The 24,047-nt window shown below is 46.4% G+C and overlaps 1 long non-coding RNA gene across 1 annotated transcript in view; it reads right to left on the bottom strand.

Annotated features, from left to right (window-relative positions):
- Window positions 1–24,047, bottom strand: part of LOC144785857 (uncharacterized) — a 40,464-nt gene that overhangs the window by 4,060 nt on the left and 12,357 nt on the right. The window contains exon 2 of the long non-coding RNA XR_013602051.1: window positions 1,690–1,782. This is a non-coding gene — a long non-coding RNA (uncharacterized LOC144785857). The remainder of the gene's footprint in view (window positions 1–1,689; window positions 1,783–24,047) is intronic.

Here is a 24,047-nt window from a genome sequence, read left to right as displayed (position 1 = left end):
CAAGCAGGTATCATTCGCCAAATTCACCCCCAAGAAGACGTGTTTGCAATGCATATGACTTGTATATTCAGTGAATGATATGACTTTCTATTACTGTAAATGTACTCATTCACTGAGGGAGACATATAGCTACATGTGTCCCATCAATGCAACCAATTACATGGGGGAAGTTGGCTATCTGGTAAAAGTCTAAGTTGGTTTCCTGCAATACCTGTGGTGTTTAGGGAAATCTTATGTGGTGGTGTATCCTCAGCAACATAGTGTCCAGGAATGCGTTAAAGAAACGCAAGAGTGCACTTTGGGAAACCCCTCCTGCTACAGCTATTACCCCCTGGAAGCTACCTGAAAGCTAGGAGGAGCAGTGAACATAGGACCTGCACATGGGTGGGGTTGGCATGTGTTCTGCTAGTGTGACGCCACAGTAGTGAATCTAATTCAGCTATCAGATTATAGATCATGGAAAAATTCAACCTATATTTCTCAATAATGTCTTCCTCTGTCTGCCCCAACAATGTAATGCGCAATCTAAAAATGCCTTCCTGTTTCCCCCTTCTTCTCTATGCTGCTGCTTGTATCCTCATCCTCCAGGCCATGACGTACAGCGCGGCAATTGTAAAACATTCTGAGGCCTTCTGGGACTGTTTAAATTGTTTCAGCTGGTTAAAACCTGATTTGAATTGGTGCTATTTTGCATGTGCAAAATTGTGAATTCTCGAGTAGTTGCAATTTGTGAATGTTTGATGCATAGGTTTGCAATAACCTAATTGTGAATTTGAAAATAAGAATTCAATATTTCATTTTTGCAAAATTGGGAATCGCAAATTTAGCAAATTTCCGAAATAATATGCACATTTCAGTGATGCATTGCTTAATGCTATTTTGCGATCGCAAACGGCTGATTTTTGTGATTCGCACTGTTTCCGATCACAAAATTGCTTGATGCACGTGCCCCTATGTTAAGACTGTAGTGGGTACAGTGCACTCTCTCTGGAACCAGGACAGAACTAGACTTCAGGATCCTGTTGACCAAAGAGGGAGGCGACCTCAGCCTCAGGAACGTCGACCGCAGATTGACGACAAAGGATGAACTGAGGACACAGCTCCAGGGAGACAGGAACCGACAGGTGTGAGCCCAAGCGGAATGAGACACAACCCTTGGGAGAATGCAAGAGGAGAACGAGACCCATAGGTGCTGGCTCCCAGCCTTCGACCCCAACTCCCAACTTCCCGTGGCCTGCCGAGGTGGGTGATGGGGAGTCTTCTAACTATCAGTTATCCGGATCATTATTATAAATACTGAGTTGGCTATTTAAATTATTGATGTTATGGATGGTTCAAATTCTTTCTTTTTTGAAGGGAAAGACCTGCAGACACAGGGAGAGACGTTTCAGGAAGACATAAGAAAAGGGAGTTTGCAAACATCTATACAAGAGGAAATGTATAAGGAGCGGTGAATAATGATATAGCGGGCAACCCTCGTGAGGATCATAAGACGTATAAAAAAACGAGGATTTCGTGAAGACATAGGATGCAGCAATCCTAAGAAAAGCAAAGATGAAAGTAGAACCTAGATAAATAGAGAAAGAGAAAATAAAGGGAACTGCAGGAATCAAGAACAGAGAGAAATACATCCAGGAAAGAAGACCTGCACACAATGCTTTTATTTCATCAAACTTTATTAACACTTACTTTTTATTTTCTGAGGAAAAAAACACCAGTGGTACGTTCCAGGGGGTGACCAGAAGGACAGCCTAGGAGAAGGTAGAGAGGAAGCTTTGGAACCTGCAGAAGAGAAGCAAGAAGCCTGAGTGAGATTCTTTGATCAAATAAAAATAAACTGTGTTATTAGAACTGGGAAAATGATGTAATAAAGTAACTAGAGCTAACCCTCAGCATGCAGTCTCATGGCAAGTCTGTTGAACCAGCACACACTCATGTAACAGGCTCCTAATCCTTTTGTTAACCTGCTGCATGACCTCTGATCATGGGCGCCCTTTGGCATGTGCAAGCTGTGCACCTGCACAGGGCCACCAAACCCCAGGGGCCACCACGCCAATATATATCCTTAATATAATAATCCTCTGAGGATGCATACATATTTGTGTGGCGGCCCCTGGCAGGGATTTGGCAGCCTCCTGCTCTGTTCCACTTCCAAACTCCCTGACCCCTCCCCTCTTCACCTGCCTCCGCGCCTGCGTTCCTCCTGGTTCATGATTGGCTTCTTTTTTTCCTTACACACTGCTGGCCCGCTGGTACCTTCCTGAGCTCCGGGGCTCCGCCCCACCCGGACCCCCTCTTCCGGGGCCCCCTACCTACGCTCCCTGCCCAGGGCCGCCATGAGCCTAGAGCCTCCCCTGCTTTGATGATGACGTCCACGTGGATCAATCATTTTCATACTTTGGGGATCATTAACTTGCAGATCTGACTGTGTTCCCTCCTCATCAACAGCTACACCTCCTTCGTCGTTAATCTTAATTTGCTAGCAAATAAATAGAACCACTCTTGGGACCAATTACTGGTCCACTTTTGTCTGTCTTTGGCCACTTTACAATGCAGTAAGTTTTAGGAGTTCCCATTAAGTTTAGATTTGTAAAGATACAAATTGAGCATCTTTCTTGAGACCTGCACTGGAATGATTTAAATACTAGAAGGGGGTCTTTTATATATAAGACGGTAACGTTCTTGGTTCCCTCCATGTTTAATTAGATCAATTGATAGAAAACTAAATAGGGATAAATGTCATGGCGTGGCATGGCGGGCTACCTGTTCCCTAGATTACAGGTAATCCAAAGCGCTGCTGCCAAGATAATCTGCAACATGGACAGATTTAGCTCTGCTTCCGCCTGTTTAGTAGCCTTACACTGGCTGCCTGTACGTCAAAGAGTTCATTTCAAACTCTTATGCTATGCACATAAAGCCCTTTATAACTCTGGAGCTGAGATGCTACAAAGCAGAGTAGAATTCTATGGGGCCTATTAGCAAGAAATAGCGATATTTATCGTTAAAAGTGGTTAGCAATTTTTTTTTATCGCGTCCTATCACTGGATATTTTAGCGGAGAAAACATGCTATTAGCAACGGTTTTCTCCATTGTGCTAAAATATCCAGCGATAGCGGCGAAATGCGAGAATATCGCTGGAAATCAAGCGATATTCTCGCATTAACGCCAATGGGGGCTTAATCTGATAATCCACCCCCCCATTGACTATACGGGTAAGTAAACTTTTTAACAGGCGTTAGTTTATAGTGATAATTGTGCTTAGCGCGATTTTTTTTAACGCGTCGCCTGCCTTGCTAATAGGCGATAGCTGTGTTAGCGACTGTTTTCAGTCGCTAACAGTTTGGGTACGCCCTCTTTGCATGTCATTAGCGATAAATATCGCTGACATGCAAAGCGGGCCGCAAACCTGTAGCTATCGCCTAAAAGCTGTCGCTAACTGCTGTTAGTGACAGCTTGCTAATAGGGCGATAAAAATATCGCCGCTTTAGCGGGAAAAAGTCCAGCTAAAGCGGCAATATTGCCCTTGCTAATATGACCCTATATTCTTACTCACGACCAGAGAGCACTTGCAAAAACTAAACATATAGGGAGAACTAGATTGAGTGGCTGCTCTTTTACTTTTTTGGGTGCCGCCCAGTGGTAAACGCTTCCGCTGGACTTCCGGCTTATTGATAACCACAGCAGATTAACCGCATCGATGCGGTGCATTTTCCCGTTGTGTGCTGGAAAATGCAAAAACACATGTTCCATGACGAGCTGGGCTCGTCATCAGCGTAGCAGGAGGCTACCTCATGACGAGCCCAGCTCGTCATCAGCGTCAAAGGGGTTAAGGAAAAAACTAAAAAAATTGCTTTTCCCCAGTTAACATTTTCCCTAGAAGTGAAGTACTCTCATTGGATAGGTGCGGTAACTACCTAGCTCCATGAAATTCCTTAGGGGATAAGTGTTGCGCTTTAGAAATACAATAAATAAATAAAATATATGGTTCTGACATTTTTCCATCCCTATCTGTGACTTCAGATCTGGCTGGAGAAGGTTTATATTTTTCAACGAGCACTGTAGATTGGACAAGGCTGAATCAGAAACTCTTGTCCACATCATCTCTGTGCTAGCCCAAGTCTAGATCTGATGAGAAGAATATACTTAAAACCCCTTTTTAAAGTAGCTTGAGTTAAACCTTGCTTGTCCTTATCATAGCCTTCATCCAAATTAAAATAAAACACATCAAAATCCAATAAATCTTCAATAAGTCATCAGCATGATAATTCCACTGTTTTTGCTTCTCTGGAGTGGAGTCTCTGTGCAGCACACAGACTCCTATCCCACCTCGCTCCGCCTCCCAGCTGACCCTCCCACGCTCCGCCCCCTCCACTATCCTTTTAAGACAGATGTCCCAACGCGCAGCGTCCACGCGCTGCGGCCGCGCCGAAGGTGCGCCAAAGGTAAGCCCGTCTACGCCCGTCCGCGCCTGGACCGCGCCCAGCGCCAGACCCCCTGGTCCCCGCCTTACCCACCCCACTCGCTTTACGTATGACGCCACAACTCTCCTCGCCCTTAACCCCGGACACACACCACAATGCTACGAAGCTGCCCCGGGGCGTACCCACGGTTCCTTCGCCTGCCGCTCCTGCAAATTTACCAGCGGTAAGACCCATGCCACATCCACTAACCCCAAACACATCTCCGACTCTAATCACTTGAAGTGCTTCTTGCTGAACACCCGCTCGGTCCACAGACACGCCACTGAACTCTGGGATCTACTCGACACTACATCACCGGACGTCGCCTTCCTTACTGAAACATGGATGAACGCATCATCAACACCCGACATCGCCATTGCCATCCCGGACAATTACAAGATCATCCGAAAAGACCGCACCGTCCAAACAGGAGGAGGCATCGCCATCGTCCATAAGAACACCATCAAAATCACGACCAGCTCCGACGATAACCTTACAACCGCCGAACACCTCCACTTCCAGATCCATACCGACCCTAGGACCACACTCAGAGGCACCCTCATCTACAGGCCTCCAGGAACCCGTAAACAATTCAGCGAAGACATCACTGACTTCATCAGTCCACATGCCCTCGCCTCCGAGAACTACATTCTACTAGGAGACCTCAACTTCCACCTGGAAAAGAAAAAGGACAGCAACACCACCACCCTTCTTGACAACCTGGCCAATCTCGGCCTCAAACAACTTGTTGACACCCCCACCCATGTAGCCGGACATACGCTCGACCCAATCTTCACCTCCAGCAAACACATCTCCTTCGATCACACCACAGCTCTCCATTGGACGGACCACTGTTGTGTTCACTTCAGCTACATACCCACCTCGACCCACAACCCCCCACAACCTATCCCCCGGAGAAAATGGAACAAAATCACCACCGACCAACTCCTCACATCGCTCAAACAGAACCCACCCGCCCTTTCATCGGACCCAAACCAAGCTGCCATCAAATTCAAACAATGGATCACTCACAGCGCTGACGAATTAGCACCCTTGAAAAACCATCACACCAAACAAGACAACAAAAAGGCCCCCTGGTTCAACGATGACCTTAAGAAATCCAAGAAGCTATGCCGTACTCTCGAGAAAACATGGAGAAAAAACTCAACCACCGACAACATGACCACCTTAAAGTCAGCCACCCGCAAACACCACCAGCTGATTCGATCCACCAAGAAATCAGCATTCAAGAATCGACTCGACAACAACGCCCATAACAGCAAGGAACTATTCAACATCGTCAAAGAATTCACCAACCCCACCGCAGCCTCAAATGACATCACTCCCTCCCAAGACCTCTGCGACTCGTTATCCTCCTTCTTCTACAACAAAATTGGCGACATACATAACAGCTTCGAAAACAGTTCCAACGAACAATCCTCTCCACCCCCCCCTCAGAACCTAAAGCGCCCTCTAACAACCTCAGCGCCTGGAACCCAATCACCACTGAAGACACCATCCGCCTAATGAATTCTATCCACTCTGGCTCGCCAACCGACCCATGTCCCCACCACATCTACAACAAAGCAGACTCCATCATCGCACCCCATCTCCGTGATGTCATCAACTGCTCCTTCAACTCTGCTACCTTCCCAGAAAGTTGGAAACATGCCAAAGTCAGTGCCCTCCTGAAGAAACCCACAGCAGACCCCTCTGAACTTAAAAACTACCGCCCCATATCCCTCCTCCCATTCCCGGCCAAAGTCATTGAGAAAGCCGTCAATAGCCAACTCGCCGCCTTCCTCGAATCCAACAACTCCCTCGATCCCTCACAGTCCGGCTTTCGAGCCAAACACAGCACCGAAACCGCCCTCATCGCAGCAACAGACGACATCCGAACACTTCTGGACAACGGAGAAACAGTGGCCCTCATTCTACTCGACCTCTCCGCCGCCTTCGACACTGTCTGTCACAGCACCCTCATACAACGCCTCAGCAACATCGGCATAAAAGGAAAAGCCTTGGACTGGATCATCTCGTTCCTAGCTGGGAGAACTCAGAAAGTCCAACTTCCCCCATTCAAATCAGAGGCCACCGAAGTCATCTGCGGTGTACCACAAGGATCATCACTGAGTCCCACTCTCTTCAACGTTTACATGAGTCCACTCGCTTCCATCGCGCGCCAACACAACCTCAACATCATCTCCTACGCTGACGACACCCAGCTGATCCTTTCCCTCACCAAAGACCCCAACACCGCCAAACCCAATCTTCACGAAGGCATGAAAGAAGTAGCCATATGGATGAAAAACAGCCGCCTAAAACTTAACTCAGACAAAACGGAAGTGCTCATCCTAGGATCATCCGCCTCTGCCTGGGACGACTCATGGTGGCCTTCGGATCTGGGCTCTGCACCCATACCCACAGACCACGCACGTAACCTAGGCTTCATCCTAGACTCCTCACTCTCGATGACCAGACAAGTCAACGCCGTCTCATCCTCCTGCTTCAACGTACTTCGTATGCTCAAAAAAATCTTCCATTGGATCCCCACCGAGACAAGAAAAACTGTCACCCACGCACTGGTTACGAGTCGACTAGACTACGGAAACACCCTCTACGCCGGAATTACAGCCAAATTACAGAAAAAACTCCAACGCATCCAAAACGCATCGGCGAGACTCATTTTGGACATCCCTCGCCAAGATCACATTACTGGCCACCTGAAAGACCTCCACTGGCTTCCCGTCAACAAGAGAATAACATTCCGTCTCCTCTCCCATGCACACAAGGCCCTCTACAAACTAGGACCCGAATGCCTCAACACTCGACTATCCTTCTACACACCCACCCGCCAACTAAGATCCTCCAATCAAGGCCTCGCCGCAGTTCCGCGTATCCAAAGATCCACCATGGGAGGCAGATCCTTCTCCTACTTGGCGGCCAAGACCTGGAACTCACTCCCCACTCACCTCCGCCTTACACAGAACCACAGCTCCTTCAGAAAAGAACTTAAAACCTGGCTATTCGATAAATAATGAACCCCCTCCCCAAGCGCCTTGAGACCCTCTGGGTGAGTAGTGCGCTATACAAATTCTTGAACTTGAACTATCTTTCATCTTTTTATCATCTATTTTCAGGTGTTTTTTTCGGAAAATATATGATCTTATTTAGAGGAGGTGTCAAGCCCTGTACCTTCTTTTTTCTTATTACGTTTCATTCGATTTATCTGTAACAGTATGATGCATTCAAACTTTTATTTACCGTAAAAAATATCCCCAGAATAAGTTACTTACCTTTGTTAACACCTTTTCTGGTAGACACTCTAACTGCGGATTCCTCACATTGTGAATATGTCCAGGCAACATACTGGATCAGGAAACGCTCGTAGCAATTCCCTTCCACATTGGCAGATGGAGTTGTGCAGATCTGCAAAAGATCCGTTCCGACTTGGATATGGCATCGGGGCCCCATATATGCCCCACCTCTGTGCTCTGATGTCAGTTTCTTTTTGAACTCTGTCCACAACAAATGATGTGGAGCCCATAGAAATCAAGATGTGACAGTGTGGAGATGTGTTCAGTATATGGAGCGTTAATAATAGACACTATGAGCCCTTTTCACAGAACAGGGAGGAGCGTGGGTAGGTGAGGAATCTGCCTGCAGTTAGATAAAGTCTCTACCAGAAAAGGAATTTCATCAAGGTAACTTGTCGTTCTGATAGAGACTTCTAACTTGATGTTCCTCAGCTTGTGAATAGATATCAAAGCAATACACATTTTCTGGTGGTGGATTTGTGGAATGGCTCAAACTAGGAAATCCTACAGGGCAGATCAGGTAAAATACCCATCTCAGAAGACTTCTCAAGCAGTAATGCTTGATGAATGTATGGGGGGGCACCCATGTAACAGCCTGAAGATATCCAAGACTGGCATGCCAGTGCCGTGGTAGCAGACTTTGCTCTGGTAGAATGAGCTCACAAACCTTTAGGGGGTGACTTTGTTGCCAGCCTACAGAGAGTTTGATGCATTGCCCAATCCATTGGGAGATGGTTCTCTGGTGCACTGCTTTTCCTATCTTAGCTCCAGAGAAACTGATGAAAAGTTGCCCATCGTGTAGTTATTCCCTCAAGTGATCAGCACAGTAGTTAAGGGGTCTTTTTGAGTCAAGAAGATGGAACTGTTCTTCCTCCTTGGAAGGATGAGGCAGTGCATTGAAAGCCAACAAAGCGATGGGTTTCCACATGTGAAAGGGCTTGACTACTTTGGGCAGGAATTCCACTCTTGTCTGGAGAACTAGTTGTTCTGGGAAGAACGAAGTGTACAATGGCATCACAAATAATGACTGCAGTTCACTCACTCACGAAGCCTATGTTATGGCGATGAAGAAGACTGCCTCAATGTTTACAGATGAAGGGGACAAGTGTGCATTGGCTCGAAAGGAGTACACATGAGATAAGTGAGAACCAAATGAATGTCCTACTGTGGCATCAGAAAGGGTTTTGGCGGAAACATGTGGTCAGTCCCTTCAAGGTGCTCATCACAATGGGTAATTTGAAGAGTGAAAGCTGATCTGCATATGATGGGAGGAACACCATGCTAAAAAGATTTCACAGCACCCTGTTGCACCTTGTGTCGTTTTCAGCAAAGAAAATAGTCATTCAGGCACTGTTCACACCAAGGATTGATTATGGCAATGCTTTGTACCTTGGTCTACCAGAATATTTGCTGAACAGGCTACAGGTAATTCAGAATGCGTTGGCACGACTTCTGGTAAATATGCCTATGAGAACCCATATCTCGCCACATCTGTGGGCACTTCACTGGTTGCCCATTAGGGGAAGAGTCAAATTCAAAACTCTTGTACTAGCACATGACTCCTTATATCAAGTTGGCCCTGCTTATCTGAGAACCATATTTGGCTTCTACAATCCCACAAGACAGCTAAGGTCTGCCAATTCATTTTTGGCGGTGATCCCCAAGATACGAGGTACAAGAACAGGTGAAAGGTCCCTGATGTTTGTAGGGTTGGCAGCCTGGAATGGGCTCCCTTTGGAACTACTGTGTGGAGATTGCTGAGCTCTATGCTAAAGGCCCCACATTCTCTCTCTGAGAAGCCTGCGACTACTCAGCACAACCCTTCAAGCTTGACTGGAAGTCAAGGGCTGAAGGGCTGTACTAGGCTTCACTGACAGACCATAGTAAGTAGGGCCTCAGATGCAAATACCAGCATTTGTAAAGCGCACAGCTACCTGCGGAGAGGTGTCCCTGCGCTGGGGGCCAATGGAAAGATTAAGCGAGCTATTGCCCAGAGTCACAAGGTGCTGGGCTAACCTGCCACCGGCGATCGAACCGTCAGCGCCCCAGGTTCCGGAGACGGCCGCCCTGGCCGCTGGCCCACACCTCTGATGCAAACAACCTCAACCCCCATGTTTGAAGTACAGTGGTCCCTAAATAAAAAACAATAATATAGGTACTCTATGAGGTACTTTCTTTTTCTAATTTAAACATCAGAAAAATCTTTTTTTACCAAATTAAATGTAATTAAATTATTTAAAGATGTAATTCAAAATTAAGTTACTAGTGCTGTAGCATTTCTTGTTCATTCAAAATAAAAATATAATAATGATTTCCATTAATATTTAACTTTACTTTATGACACGGAGTTCCTCACTCTTGCTACACAGTCTTCCTATGATAAAATATTGCAAAAAGTAAAAAAAGTATATAGCTAAAAACAAATAAAATAGTAAAAATATTTCAATATTCATGTAAATACAATTTAGATATTTATTTTAAATGAAGAACAAATGGAAAAAATGCTACACAGCTCTTAACTTTATTTTTAATCAAATCTTGAATTTATTTAAATATATTACATTAAATAAAAATATGTTTTGAAGTTTAAATAAAAAAAATTAACTCCCACCTAAAGTAAAAGTATAAACTTTTAATTACACACTAATAATTAATAAAAAGAGACGTATAAAGTTAAATACAATGATTTACTTATATTGTAGTACACAATATTTTTACATTTATTTATAAATTCAAAATGTTGTTAAAATATTTTAGAATTAAATAATAAATATGTTTTATATTTACATTTTTTAACATCAAATTATATTTTTAACTATTGTAAATAATTGAATCTAATTTACCATTATTTCTTATGGAATTTTATTTTAAGTCCCTACCTCCATTATTTTCTAAGGGCGGGTGTTGCTGTACTAGTAGCTGGCCATGTGTGGTGCTTTACTCACTCCAGTTCTTAGATGGAATAATTTAGTTTTGGGTCCCCATTTTGGCTTCATTAGAAATGCAGTGTGTGACTAGTAATGGGACTACTCTTTTGTGGGTGGCTGCATGTGCCTCCGTAAACCCCTCCCTAACTCTCCCTAAACCCTTCCTTACTTCTCTCTAAATCTTTTCTATTTAGTAGTAAGCATGCCTCATTTTCCAGCCACTCCCCTGGTCCCTCCCAAATTCACTACTGTGCCTGATGTCGTTCGGAAAGACTTTGGTATTGCAGAATCCGATTCGGGATGTGAAGTAGTAATTAGGGATATAAAAAAAGACAGGCTGAACTAGAGATGTCTCACGATACACAACAGAACTGCAATCCCAACCGTCACCCATACCATCAACCAAATGACAGTGCTCAGGAGGGCTTATCTGAATCCCATGGCCAACAAAAGGCTTCATGGAATTTTTAAAGATAGTCAGGTCTCCATCCTCCTCAATTTAGTGTCTTTATCCCCTCTTTCTAGCCAAATAAATGCAGGCAGTACACTTCCAATATCCAAGACAACAGTCATATACCTCCCTCTTTTCTCTATGGTGGGCTGGGGGCATACAAAATTGATCTCACTGGCCCCAGTATTCAGGATCATTCACACACACGTGGCCCTACTACTAGACGTGTTCTACACGCACTCCACACATGCAAGCACTTGATATATCCGTGGGTTGCCAGAGCGAGGTTCTAGGCATTTGCGTATCAGTGGAATATTACATAAATGCGGCCAGTAGGCCTCCCTCACTGTGACAAAGGTAACACGCATTGGCAAATCCAAAATGTCCCACCTATCAGTGAGCTATTGACTTTGTCAGTCAGGTACGGGTGGAGGGCAGGAGGGTGGTTGAGGGTGAAGAACAGGATGGTAACCAGGGCCGGACTGAGAACCAAAACCGGCCCTGGGAAAGTGCTCAGCCAGCCCCCTGGGGGGGAGGTTGGGGGTGCGACCGAGCTCTTTGCCGGGGCCGGTTTCCGGCCGATTTTGTTACAGGGCTGATTTTGCAGCTATGTTGCAAAACCGGCCCTGTAACAAAAACGGCCCCCAGGGCCCAAAACCGGCCCCCACCCTTGCGGCGCACTGGGGGATTGCCCGGTGCCCGCAACGGCCAGTCCGGGCCTGATGGTAACAAAAGCGCTATGAAGTGTTAGTGTTGGCTACATCATATTGCTTTTTCCCGTGTATTGGTTAAGAGGGTGGATACAAAATTGAGACGCGTTGGGTGGGAGGGAAATAAGAAACAGGAACAGAAGGTGGGTGTGTGGTAAAGAAGAAAGATGGACAGTAAAGTAGAAACATGGAGGGGGTAGAGAGGCAGGTTAAGAAGCAACATAGATGCGGATTAAAAAACAGGTTTAACAACAGTGGCAAAGCAAGGGGGGGTGCAGGGAGGGCCGACCGCCTCGGGCAGCAGGAGTTTTGGGACAGAGGCCTCCTTCGACCCCGCTATTACCTACAGCCATTGTGGGTGCGGCTGCCGCAGGAATCTCCAGTAACCCCCGCTCTTTCATATGGCTGCCGAAGGGCGGCACATGCAGGGGCCACCATGGGCTGCCAAAGGTCTAGCTACACCACTGGTTAACAAGCTACACGGATGAGGGTGAGTGAGATGGGTAAGAAGCAAAAAGGATGAGGGACGGTGGAAGCATTAAGAAGAGACACAGATGAGTGTGGGTGGGAGGGTTAAGAAGCAACATGGACAAAAGAGGTGAGGGGAGAAGCGAAAAACTAAAGAAAATAGTACTTCAATCACAGCACCAGCAGCGGAAGAACCTAAATTTGTCTGACTCAATCCGTGCTACTGCCGAAAGTAGAGGAAATGAAGATGGCTTGTGCAGCCCCATAAAAAGGCATGAAATGAGTGTTGGAAACGAAGATCTTTCTGGCATAGTTACCCCCACTTTGTGTCTGGTGTCATTGTGGTTTGTTTACACTGGGATCCTGCTAATCAGGACCACAGTGTCTGTGCTCTCTCTCCTCAATTAACTGGTAAGTACTTTATACAGCCCATAATTGGCATACTGGTGTACTCTTGTAAGTCCCTAGTATAATGTACTAGGGTACCTAGGGCATTGGTACACTAGGGGTCTCCCATGGGCTGCAGCATGTATTGTGCCACCCATGGGAACTAATGCAAAGTGTTTCTGCAGTTCTGCCACTGTAGCCTGCGTGAAAGTGTGCCTTCACCTTTCACCTGAGATATAAGGTTTCTCTTAAATCCAGGTTGCTGCACTTAAAACGTATAAGTCACCCCGAAGGTAGGCCTTACAGCCCACAGGCAATGTGCCTGATCCCAAGTGTGAGGGTGTCCCTGCATGAGCAGAGACACCCCTACAAACCGCGGAGACCATTCTCTGGCTTTGTAAGTGCAGGGAAGCCATTTTAAGGTATGCAGTGGACACTATCCATGTCGAGATGTTCAACTACATAATGACTTCACCAAACGTGGTCATGTTTAGTATCAAACATGTTGGAATCATGCAACTACGTCGATTCCAGTTCTAGTTGCATGATACAATGTCCTTAGAGGACCCCCCCATACCTACCTGTGTAGCCTTACATGGTCTGCCTGCCAGCTCGTGCTGCTGCCGACCCCAGACACTGTTCTGTCCCCCTGCTGATGAGCATAACTCAGGCAAGGGAAGGCAGAACAAATGATTTTCTGTAGAGGAGAGGTGTGACAACCTCTCCTTTAGAATGAGGCATGGTGGGGGTGCTTGTGGGTGCCTCTAGACTACATTGAAGGGCACATTTGGTGCCCTCTTTGCATAAACCAGTTTCCACCAGTACCAGAGCCATTGTCTCCCGTTCTGACACAAAACCACACAAAGAACAGGGGAGTGACCACCCATCTCTCCAGCTCCTTCCTTGAGAGATGCCCAGAGCTCCTCCAGGTGGCCACTAGAGTCTGCCATCTTGAATCGTTGCTACATAAAGGCCCTTGGGAGAATCTGACTGGTTAAGTCCTCAGAGTGGCATCTCTAACCCCCTCTGATAGGTGGGTCACCGAAAAAGATGTCCTTCCCCCTTTAAGGGTTACTTAAGGGCTCCCTTGAGGGTGGGTTCTTAGATTCATCTTGGACACCATCAAGATTTATCAAGACCTTTATGAAGACACTTCTGCTGTGGGACACTGGAACCCTGCTGCTGGATCGATCCAGGAACCAAGACAAAACTGATAGGAAGACTCCTACTGCAACTTTGTCTCCATGCTGTTCCATGTTTCTACAACTCAGGGGGCCATACATATGCTGAGTCTCCCATGACTCTGCATACATCCAAGCAAGAAGGAATCTCCTGTGGAGAGAAGGAGTCACTTCCCTGCATCCACAGGCACCTCAACATCGACGACTGGTTTGCTGATCCTGCTGTCCCATGGACACCTCCCGGGCTCTGCAACATAGGTGGTGGTTTGTTAGTTTTGCAGAGCCTGTAATCTCTCTCCAGCCGACCTGAACCACATCCATGTGCACTGCATCTGTTTGCCGTTGTCAGGGCTGTTGGCTACCCTCCGTGGAGATCTTCAAGCTCCAGGAAGCCCCAGCGTCAAGCATTGTGCAGCTCCAAGAGTGTTGTGCTTCCTGCATCTCCTGGGACGTGGGCATCCATCTTTTGTGTGCTGCTGAGGCCTCCTTGCAACTCGCTGTGCCTGCTGCCAGAGGGTCCACCTAGGGTCTCCATTGATTCCTGCTGCCTCTCCTGCAAGCTGGGAGCTGGCCCTGACTTACCCTCACTGGGTTAGTCCCACAGGCTTTGCTGGTCTGCTACCAAGCATTGTTTCCTGAACCCGACTGCTGCATTTGCCAGGGCTTGTTGGTAGTCCTGTCAGCCACTGACCCATCTTCATTCTTTGACCATCATGGGACAGCTTGTGGATGGCACCTGTGCTCCTGCATCATCACCTGGGCTCCACAGCTGCATCATCAAGACCTTCCTGCTATAGAAAGTACCTCTGACAGGTCGTGGCATTGTGCTCCTGCTCCTCCTAGACCCCTCCGGGTGGTTTGGACTCAGTCCCCTCTTCAGGTACTTCTCATCCAGAATCCATGTTTGTGTTCCATCCTCCTAGTCTGCGGAATGCTGTAGTTGCTGTACTTCCAAGACTCTCCATTGACATCAACAGGTGGTTCTGACACCACTCTGGGTTTCCTGGTGTAGTTATCCTGGTTCCCTGTGTATCCATGGGTTGGGTGACTCTCCAACCTTCCCTGAGCCAAGTGGTTTCCTCAGGGTAGTTTGGGAAAGGTCCCTAAACAGTAAAATACCAACCACAACTTTCCCCGTGTTATCCTATGGATGTGTGACTAGGTGCAACACCTCTGCACCCCGGCACCAGGTGGTCCCTAGCTACTTACATTTGGTGTTTCCGTGCTCCCCCTCGCTTCTTCATCCTCGGGTATCAGTCTCGTTTTGGTACTTACCTCACATCCCATTCTTTTTTATATGGTTTGGCCCACCCATAGGGGCCCATGTGTTTTCCTATGCTTGCTTACCTGTTTTAAAGTATTTATTTGTGTGTATTGATATCTACGAGTAGGAGATATACCAAGTAGTTCTTAGTGTTATGTTTAATAAATACAGATTTATTTTTCTAACACTGGAGTGGTTCTTTCTTACTGACTGGCTATAGTGGTGAATGCACCCGCTTTACACCCTCCTAGATAAGCCTTAGCTGCTCTCCACAGCTACCCCTTGAAAGCTTTGGTTAACAGGGACCTAAACACTATCACTAAGGGTTGCCTGGACTCAGTGCAGGGTGCCTCACCAATAGGTGTACACCATATACTGAGCCAGCCTCCTACAATGAGAGTGACAATGAAGCCCACGAATGGTAAGCATTGGGCGGCCTCCAAGCCTGCAGAAAAAAAACAAGATTTCTTGTAAGCGAGAGAGCATGCGCTAGCGAATTCGCTGATGCAAGCAAGACCGTAAAGGGCCTGGTCACACTGTTAAACCTTGTAAAACATGGTATGCTGCTGACACCACCACTCTGTGCATTATACCCAAACAAGGGCAGCTGTCCACCACCCACAGAGAGAGGCCATGCTTGGTGTATATATTGTTTTTGTTTATGTCTCCAAATAATTTAATTATTTAAAGCTTAGGTCTGTTGAGTGTAATCTTAATTCCCTGCCTCCATTGTTTTTATAGGAGAGTCTTGTGAGTAGCATGTGTGGTGCTTGACTTACTCCAACGCTAGGCTGGAATACATTTGCTCAAACACCTTTAAAACCTTTATTGATGTGGAAAATTTAGAACTGTATGTTGTAAATAGTAGTGGTCTTACTCTTTTGTGGGTTTGTGCTTCCATTAGCATGTCCCTCCCTAAACCCATCCTTAAATCCTACATTTCCCGAAACCCTTCACATTTAGAAGCGTTTTTCATCAACTCCCGCGTGTTCCTCCCACATTTACTACTGAACCGTATACCTATGCGTGTGGACATCCTGGCTCTGAAAAGATAAGAGAGATGGATGCTGGGTCAAAAGCAGAAGGTTTTGTAGTTGACATAAGTATGCAAACCATTCTAATTTTATAGTAGAACTAGGCTGGATCAGTTACTAGGAAGCCTGTCACATGGTGGAGCCAGTGCAGAACTGGTCGTGGGAGAAGTAGACTGAAGCCTAAAGGAGGTTGGGTTAAAGAAGGGGGCCATTATTAATCATTTCTATTTTGATTAATTTATAGGGACTCAATAAAACACTTTTCACATACTGAAGAAATCTCCCTGCACAAGCCCGTGTGCTCTTCCGGTGGGCACGAGGCTGAAGTAGTTCTCAGTTCTGGGCCACAGTAAGCACTGGTGTCCTCGAGAGCCCCCACGTGCCCTTGGCATCAGCCTCCCCGTTGGCAGCATCACATGGATCCAATGACAGGGAAATCTGATCAGATCCCACCCCCCACTGAGAGCGACTGATCTCAAGTAGGAGAGGCGGCCTGCCAGGCTCCTCAGCCCCTGAAGCTCAGTTGTGATGAACTGCTCTGGGGGGAGGGGCGGTGTAAGAGAGAGAGTAAAGACTCATTGATGCAGGAATGAAAACATGAATTCACTCATCTGTGTGACTGGGCAGGGAACTCATGTTTACTCCATCATAAAGATCTGGCACCGATCGATGCATTTGTGAATAATAATTTAATTTACGGCAATGATGACGTCAAACAAGTGCTGAGGAATGAGTCAGAGGTGATAGTGGTCAGGAGATTGGTGATGGAGTGACTCCAGAAAAGGAAAGTGTTCCTACAGAGCATGGAGAGAAAAGTTTAGCGCCTGATGTATTAGTGTACCAGCCCCTATGTTTGGCCACAAGTGCAGGGTTAAAGGCTGCCAAGGGAGCGCAGCCTTCTGTCCCTTCCCAAAAGGGAAACATTTTCCTAAAACTAGCCCATGTCCATTAAAGGTACCGGTGCTGCGTTTACAAATCCACCTTGCCACATTCTTTTAGGCACTGAGGTGGGGAGGGGGGCAGAGTGTGGATCTCTGCTCACTCTGAGGCCACCATTATGATTCCCAAAAGGGCAGAGGTCAGGCAGGATCTTCTCCCCCCTTGCAAATTATATAGCACCCCTTTGAGGTGTCGGTATCTGATGAATTGCGATCATAACTCATTGGTAGATTCCTTTCCAAATCGCAGATATGCAGATATTATTATGCCAAGCCAGGGTAGACCTGGCCTGGCAGTTTGGTCTGGACTGTTCCCATGAGGCACAGGGTCAAGACTGATTTGCATATAGCTGGGTCTGAGCTGGGGTGGCGAAATGAGCTAAAAAACGATGATGGATTCAAACCAGATCCGTGACTGGGGGGGGGGGGGGAGTGTCTGAAAAGTTTCAGTGCTCCGTCCACCATCTCCTTGTGTTTGCTACATTTAGGGAACCCTTTTCTTTTTTTTCTTTCAGCCCTCCAAAAGAATACAGGTTTTCCTAGCTCTCTCCCTTGCGTGAAGCTTCCCTTCCTCGAACTCCCACCCCACCTGCTCCAACTTATGCATTTTTTTGCAGGATTTGCTGGCCTTTAAAGAGGGCCATGGCTAATGTTAAAATGTGAGCAGAAACATTTTTCAGTTGGAGACTAAGGGGCCCATTAAGCCATCGCCGGCCTGGGGCGGGGGCGATCCGCCCGCCATCCGTGCCGGAATGACCCCCCGCCATATTAGTATGGCTGGGGGGTCCGCGGCGAACGGAAAGACCACCCGCCTCCGCCGTTTTTCCGCCCTGGTTGCCTTGCGAACGGGGCGGAAAAGGGTTCATATGGTGGCGGTGTCCATCAGACACCGCCAGCCGTATTACAATGGGCTTTGACAGATGCCTTTCCGTGGCGGTATTGCGTGCGGAGTCTGCTTTGGGGGCCCAATGCGGGCCCCCATGGACTCCGGGGGATGGGGGGTGCACATAGGTACCCCCCAGCAGTTCCATACGCAGCATGGCAGGCACCGCGCGGTGCCTGCCATGCTGTGCATGGAAGTACACAGCATGCCTTCCTGCCATTGTGGCGGGCGTGCTGAGTGCACTGCCCACCACAATGGTAGGAATGCTGGATGCACCCGCCACTGTGGCGGGCGCATCCTAATGCTTGCCACGGGACCCCCGCCCTTATGCTGGGCGGTCCCTTTCACCGGTAGGATGATGGGCGGACAAAGTCCGCCCGTCATCCTAATGGGCCCCAATGTTCGAAAACTACAACATTGGCCATCTTTCTCTAGGGTTTAAACAAAGAGGGGGGGACGTATTTCCCCCATTTGGATGAATACAAGATTGTCAGCTCAATTCAGATGATGGAAGGCAAGCCTGGTAATGACTACATTGGCATGGAGATCTCAAGTCTGGTATCCAGGTTGTGTAGAACGTTCTTGGGATTCTCTGATCCTTCGCCCCCTACTTCCAGAAATTCTTCTGGATCCTCCAGGGAACCCTCACCACCTCGTAGTGGAAGGGAAACCTTGTTGCATGGCATGACAGATTACAGGGAACAATGGAAGTTCCCAGGACCTTTGAGAGAAGCTGAGCGGGTCCTTTCAAAGGAATGGACAAATGGAACAGTCAAAAGATATAGGTCTGTATGATTGAGATGAATGGATTGGTGTCTACAGGGAGACGTGGATCCTGTGGGGTCTGACATTGTAACTATCTTGAATTTTCTATCCCTCTCGGGATGTATGACATTACAACGCTTGCTTTTACCACGCATGCCTTTACAACGCGGTTTTTACAACGCATGCCTTTACAACGCATAGCGCTTTAGGGTGCTGGATAGTGAATAGTTTAATTTACTATTCCAACTCCAGTCCCCGTGGATAGTAGGGAAGGTGTTGGATAGTAAATTAAATCTATTCCCTATCCTAGAGCGCCCCCCATCGCAATGCGTTGTAATGGTTTGCGTTGTAAAAGTTGAGTCGTAAAGGCACTGCGTGGTGAAGTTGCGTTGTAAAGGATGTTCCCCCCCTCTCGTCTTAAGACAGAATGGCTGCAGGTCAATAAGCACATTCATATCATCGATTGCGCAGGGCATAGCCCAATCAAGGGGATTGCAGTTGTAGAACATCCTCTCCTAAGGAAATAAATGAGGGGAATACGACTGTCCTTTTTTCCATCCAGAACCCAAATGCTAATCTCTGTGGGATGGTTGTCAAATTTGTTCTACCTTGGAAAAGTAACAAGTATCCCTCAAGGAAGGAGTTGTCAAGTAAACTAGCTGTAGGAGGGCCATAGATGTCTGGGCCCTCGATGTAACAGGTAGAGTATTTACCCTGGATGAGGTGACTTTTCACATATCTAAGAAAACAAAATGTAATTCCAGAGTATTTTAGTACCCAGCCTTTGATGATATTCTGAAACTGTGTGGTTAGATGTACCAAAGCCAGCGACAGCATGACATAAGAACTTCGTCTTCCGGGCAAAAGAGAATTATGGATATTCACATGCAAGCCATTTAAGGAGGTCTTTTCCCCCTCTATTGCAAGATGGGTTAGGTAGACCATGCAAGAGACAGGTATTGATACTTCAATATTCAGACCCCACTCTGCCCCTGGGGCTATGGCTTCTAAAGCCTTTTTGCATGTGGCTCATTTTGAAGATATTCTAAATGCTGCGGATTGATCCGTGGCTTTCACATTCAAGAGAGATTATTTCAAACTGTTAGTAAACATGACAAATTCAGGATCACCCTCACCTCCAGTGCTGCCATAGAATATAACGTTTTCTAGATTATGTAACAGAAAGTTAACACTTTATTAAGGACATGGAGGTGAGGATTATCCCTCTCAATGGATGACCGCACACCCACCCTAGGGATAATTTGGAGGACAAACTGATTATTTTATCTAAGACGTAAGTAATCATTGTATTATTATTTGACTTTGCTTTATGTCCATGGATATTTATTATATGTATTTGCCATATGGGTCATCTGTATGTTGTGCTTAAAATGTTACAACAAACTTGTTCATACAAGATAGATTATGTTCCTATGGGGACTGTGTACAGTCCTGAAGTTCTTGTTTTCTTATTACAAGAAATTAAATAACTAAAGTGGATCTTGGAGATGACTCTTGCCACACAAAGAAAGAGGGGCATAACTGATGAAGCAAAGCTTCGCATATTTTGCGGCTTGCCGAAATCAAGAACCTCGTTTATGTGTAATAAGGTAACAAAAGTGTATGTTTTACTAACATTTATTTTGTTTAGGCAAAGTTCCCGAAGCTTGCCTATGTGTATTTCTAATGAATTAATCCGTGTCCCTAAAAATGGCCGCCGCTTGTATTTTAGTTACTGCGCATGCGTCAGCCACACTCACGTGTCCTGACGCGTCTGCAGAAGTGGAGGGAAAGTTATGCGCATGCGTAATTCATAGCTGTGCTTATCATGTGGTACTGCTCGTGCCACTGCTCTTGTGTCCGTATCAATGTAGCTAACATTTAGATGCAATAAGTTTATTTCTTGATGATGAGTTAAAAGTACAAACCCTGTGATGTGTTTTCATAATGACATTATTATGTATTAATTTGTTTTCGCTTACTTTTCATGTACCGCGGGAAATGGGGGTCTGAGTGAGAGGAGAGCCATATTGGAGGTCCCTTCTGCGCCTGTGCGACATTCGGCAGCACGAGGGACCTTGGCTGATGGAACATAGCCAGTTGGCAGTGATGGGCGAGATGCTCCTGAGAAAGTCACCTCTGCCCTGCGAGAACAGCGAATGTGGCTCCTCATATGATACATTGTTAAATTGTCATTGTGTTTCTGCACAGTTTCTCCTGGGAACCCCAAACCTGCTAGGCGGTACCCAAATATGTTAATGAAGGCTTCAAATCGTGTATTGTGATTGGTGTGTTACCCAAACCCTACCTTAGGACCAATCGAAATTGAGGGATTCTGACACTTTGCAACATTGGGGGTTGGTACACTGTCCCCAAACTGTATATCTACCCTGGGTTCACCTAGTGAACCGTCCGACTTGTCTGGTTTAGCTGACCTGTCACTGACCCAACGCACTCAATAGGTGACTGAAGATACAGAGCGCTGCGGAGCACTCTGTCCGAATTTGACCATAGACTAAGGTTCTACTGAACCTTAAAGTGCTGGCAAGGCACTTAGCTGGGAGTTCGCTGACCCAATCGGGGTCTTGATCGATAGCTGCAGAGCGGGTGGAGCGCAGGCGTTGCTTCCGAACTGTGGGTTCCGGTCCTGTCCTGAAGAGGGTCCTGTCCTGAGGGTTTGCTGTCCTGTCCTGAGGGTCCTGTCCTGATTCCTATTCCGAGGGTATCCTGTCCTATCCTGGGTGTCCATTCTGCACCTGCTGTCCTTTGAGGGGTATCCTTCCTTGAGGGTTTTCTGTCCTTAAACTGACCCGTGGCCAGGGTTTGGTTTCCACACCTTTCTAGGTAAATATTGCTCTGAACCTCTTGAAATTCTTGCACCTTCTGAATTTCTAACTTTTGCTTTAATAAAGTTCAACATTGCATATGTGATATTTTCCATGCCTTTCTGCAACTATTGAAAGTCATTTATAATTTTTGCAAAGTTATTCCTATGCCTTCTCATTTGTTAGAAATTATATTTTGCATAGCAGTGTGTCATTTCCTGATATGGTCTAGAACTTCGTTGCCTAGATTGTTCAAAGGCCCCTTCACCTTAAGTGAAGCGTGTTATTCATTATAAGCTCTCCTATAGTCACCCACACTTAGTCTATCCCTGTCCAGATAATACTGACTTGCATAGTATTTTCTCGCTACATTTTATTTAGTACCTTGATGATTACTCTGTCATTATTTCTTCATGCTTATGTGATTTACGTTATCTTGGTTATTGATTGCCTTATTTTACTGTACCTCATGCAAGAAATTATTGAACTTTAGATAAACATTTTAAAACTTCCAGTTGTCCGTGGTCATTTAAACAGTATTTGAATTGTTATTGGTTGGGTTTGTATTTTGCTGCCTTTCTTTTACAGCTAGCTCCCTGATTCATTGTGGTCATTAGGCACCCGCATCGGTGGATGGTAAGTCGGGTGCACCGAAAATTGGTAGCAGGGAACACACACACACTCAACCTGGTAGAGCTCGTGAAGTCACCCGATCGATGTATATGGTGATTTGGAAAGTATATGGGCCCTGAAGCCGGAAACGGCGAAAACTATTGGCCGGGTGGCCTCGCGCGCTCTATCAGTTTTCTGGTAGCTAGAGGATGGTTAGGGACTAGTTGAGAGTAAGGCAGGGATTAGTTGGACTAGTTAAGTCGGAAGCTGCTATTATATTAATGCTGCTATAAGAGCGGCTGTTCTGAGGGAACTGATCACTCTCTTGTGAATACGCTGCTGAAACTCATGAATTTTTGTATTGTTATTATTCTTGTTCTTATATTGTTATATGTACTAATCCATGCATTTGTAAATCGAATTGTTAAGTGTTGTCCGAACTCCCCGGGGAATTGAAAGGGCAAGTGGTGAATAGAATCCATTGTCCTGAGGTCACAGGTTCGAGGAAAGTTAGGTGCAGGTTAGGATAACCGGGAAGCACTAACTAGGGTTTTCTGAATACATGTGTGAATAAATGACAGTAACGGGGTTCATTGGCAAAATTCCCATAGTGGCGTAACCTAGTAAGGGTCACATCGGAAGAGTAGCAGGTTCCTCGGAGCTAGCGTGAAAGCAGAGGGGTCCGCTGAGAAACCTTAAACTCGGAATATATCCCGGAAAGAAGTGGATGAGTTTAGGGGAATAACAGGTTCACCGATGCTAGAGTGAAGGGTAGGCGGAAGAGATCTGCCCGCAGCGAGTGAAAAGTAAATGGAAGTAGTTTACTTGCAGTAAAACAATTCTTTCTCTGTCTAGACACTTGAGCACTGTGGCGAATGTGTATTTGTTGTAAAATAACCAAGCACTGAGCACTTTAAAAGAAAGAAAGTTTCCGTTACCTTGTGAAGGGAGGGAGTCAGTCGCGAAGCGCCTCTGACGTCACTCTGTGCCGCGCTGGGATTGGTAGAAGCAGCGGGCGGGTAGCGGAGCTGAAATTGTAAAGGAGGGGTGAGCGCCGGAGCGTGGGAACTGTCTCACGAAGGGGCCGCGCACCCATTGGCGGAGCTTATTTTGTGTCGCGCACCCATTGGTTGCACGAATTTCTGAAGCGCGTTCTGATTGGAGGTAGTTTGTAAACAAAGTTAGCGCAGAAGTCGTATGTGGCACTCGCGGACTACAGAGACTCGACCTGATCCAAGGCATCTAGGGTTTGAAAGGGATCAGTGGAAGGCTAATAGATACGATATTATGTACGGAACCAAGAGAAAAATGTCCCTTGTAAGTAAGGTGAAAAATTATTTTAAAACGGACAAACCGATTAAATCTAGAGAAGGTGTTCTTGTCCCAGCACCCAATACTCCCGCCTCATTCATGATGTTTGACCGAGGGTACAATACCTGTGTGCGGCTGGAGAATTGGGTGAAGTACACAAAAGATGACGGAGTATTGGCTTTTCCGTTAGATGGTACTTTCAATGGTAGGATCTTATTTAATTTAAGAACCCGAATGAATGAACTGCATCCCAGACCAAGACTAACGCAGTATGAGGCATTAGAGGAATGGGAGATTGAGGCTTTTGAAAGAGAAAGACCCCGAATGGACAAGGGTTTGACCAAGTGGTACCCCAGGCAGAAACAGGAATCCAGGGATAAAAGGATGAAACAGTGGAGACAGAGCATGATTGTTGAGGGTCTGTTTCCCATGATGCCGGCATGTCATAACATTGGAGCGGGTGAAAAAAGTACTGAAAAAAGTAAGCATTGGGGGGCCCTGGGGGATTCAGATG

The sequence above is a fragment of the Lissotriton helveticus genome, chromosome 10, assembly GCF_964261635.1.
Source record: "Lissotriton helveticus chromosome 10, aLisHel1.1, whole genome shotgun sequence".
Classification (NCBI taxonomy): Eukaryota; Metazoa; Chordata; class Amphibia; order Caudata; family Salamandridae; genus Lissotriton; species Lissotriton helveticus.
Note: the sequence above shows the minus strand (reverse complement) of the source record. Positions and strands in the feature narration are given on the sequence as shown.